The sequence below is a fragment of the Bos mutus genome, chromosome 21, assembly GCF_027580195.1.
Source record: "Bos mutus isolate GX-2022 chromosome 21, NWIPB_WYAK_1.1, whole genome shotgun sequence".
Lineage (NCBI taxonomy): Eukaryota > Metazoa > Chordata > Mammalia > Artiodactyla > Bovidae > Bos > Bos mutus.
Window position 1 is genome coordinate 57,901,688 of NC_091637.1, and position 2,768 is coordinate 57,904,455.

Below are 2,768 nucleotides of genomic sequence, written 5' to 3' on the forward strand. Positions count from 1 at the left end.
GTGTTTTGGCTTTTCTTCTCTCCCAACAGCTAGAAAAGAAACCTAGTTTGTCAGAGGGGCCTGACTTCCCAGCTAGTGGTGCTAGTGGTAAAGAACCCGCCTGGCAATGCAGGAGACATAAGAGATGCGGGTTCAATCCCTGGCTTGGGAAGATTCCCCTGAAGGAGGAAATGGCAACCCACTCCTGTATTCTTGCTGGGAAATCCCATGGACAGAGAAGCCTGGCAGGCTACAGTCCATAGGGTTACAAAGAGCCATTTACGACTGAAGTGACTTAGCACACCGCACTGATCTTTCCGCTTCAGGGCCTTGGTCCCTAACTACCCTTCTCACCCCAGTATAAGGCCTTTTAGAAACTCCTTATCAGCAGGATGGGTTCCATTCCAAAACATCAGAAAATTCACTTAGGGGTTGATTCAGTCCTCCTTGCCACGAAATCTTTGAGCATGTGCTGTTGGAGAGGCACTGGGCTTGGTGCTAGGGAATTTGGCCTTCCCAAGGCAGCACTCCTAGTGGCTGGGTGGATGGACCACCAGGCATTGGTCCACTGATGCTGGCCTCTGATGACACCACGGGCCAGCCCAGGGCTCTGGGCATGCCCAGAAGGAAGCACAGAACAGTACTGTCTTAGTCCGTTCAGGCTGCTGTAACAAAAACACTATCAAATGGGCAGCTTATAAACAATGGAAATTTATTTCTCATAGTACTAGAGGCTGGGAAATCAGAGATCTAGGCTACAGCAGATATCGGTTCCTAGGTGACTGAGTTTTCTCTGGATCCTCACATGATGGCAGGGGCAGAAGAGCACTCTATGGCCTCTTTTATAAAGACATTGTCAGCTTTAAAAAGTCAGAACCTAAAAGTTGAGAGTTGGGTTTTATTTGGTGGCAATTTTAGGACTTCAAGCCCAGGAGACAGCATCTCAAGTAACTCTGAGAGAACTGCCCCGAGAAGGTGAGGGGAGGAATCAGGTTACATAGAAGCTTGTAACAGAGGGGAGGTAGTCTGAACATCAGAAGTATTGTTGTGAATTAAAGGAAACGAGATATCTCAAGTTAAGAAATTTAGTGCTTTTCTGTGCATGGGGCTTTTCAATGTTATGGGAAGATGCAAGCGTCTGGGCTCACTGAAATCATCTGTTTCATATGCATCTCAGCTATCTGGGGCCAGTCTCCTCTGTTTTTCACATCTCAAGTTCCTCAGTGCTCACTGTAGGGACGGGCTGCAGCCTGAATGAGGCCAGACGGAGCAGGTATCCTTCTCCTTCCTAGCTGCCCTGGAGGGCTGGAATCACTGACGACTGTGACATCCTTGTTTATTGATATGGCAGGAAATGCTCCATTTCTCAGAGGGGTACAAACATTCAGACCATAGTAGGCATATTGGGGAAGGGGAGCTTGAATTCTACCCGGAGGGTTTTGGAGAAATGCTGAAGGGTTTTCAATATGACTGTGACCCTATCACAGGCCCGACACCCGCTGAACACCCTCTCCTTGGAGCCATCAGCAGCCTGCCAGGATCTCAGTTCCCAACAAGCAGAGTAGCCCCTGCTCACAGCAACTAGAGAAAGCCCCCAAACAGCAGTGAAGACCCAGCACAGTCATAAATAAGTAAAATTTTTTTAAAAAATTGACCACCCCATATTTCACAGCTTCTTGCCTTCTGAGAGAGCCCATAGTCTGTCTATTGAATATGTCTCTCTCTAAATAAATCCATTGTTACCTATTACTTTGCCTCTTGCCGAATTCCTTCTGTGCTGAAATATAAGGAACCCGAGCTTCCTTAAGTCCTGAGACCAGGTGTGTGATCTTGATTAAAAGACAGTGGATTCAAGTCCCAACTTGGGTTTTGGCTGGGTTTGAGTCCCGTCTGAGTTGTACAGTTCCAGTAGGGCATGAGGAGGCAGGGCAAATTCCCACTGTGGGAGTCTAGCTAGGATGGCTTCCTGTCTTCATCAACATGGCAGAGGACTACTCTTTCCTGCTGGCAAAAATCAGAGCCCTGATCTTTGGTTGGTACATGATTCCCAGCCAAGGACTGCATTCTCAGTCCTCTTGCAGTGAAGCGCTCACAGCACTGGGTCTGGCCAGTGGGAAGTGAGTGGAAATGTATGCAACTTTCTGGGCATGCCCTTAAGGGGAGTGGGGGGCTTTGCCTTGCCCCTTGGCCTCTTCCCATGGGCTCTGCTGTCGTCAGGGGGGATGACCATCCTCCACCTTGCAGATGACAGCAGCATTTTGAGGAAGGCAGAGCAACAAGACTGCAGGAGTCTGGGCCTCCCTGAGCTGAACCACCATTCCGGCTCTTATGTGACTGAGTAACAGAGAAAGAAACCGCTCATGTTTAGGTCAAGAGGGCTTCTTTTACAATAAGCAAACGTATACTCTCATGAACACGGGGGAATCTTTTGATCGCAAGTAATAGAGAAATCAACCCAATAAAGAAAGTTACTTTTACCTGTTCCTTCTCAAAATCCCACTAAAACAACAGGAAAGGACTAAAGATAGGCTTAAACCCATATCAAAAAACAGGCTGGGAGAGAAGATGACAGTAACATAATTTAGGAGGCAGAAATCACACAGACCTGGGGCTCCACTTGGCAGTCCCAACAAAGTTGAATCTTAGGGTGTCAGTGGATAAAGGGAAAAAGAGGCAACTATGCCCTTAGGACTCCAGAACCTTGGACATCAGAGTGGTGTGTGCTACTGCAGGTTGGCAATAAGGTGGACTGGCAGCAAGAGGGCTGGCTGAAAGTCTATTTAGGAAGC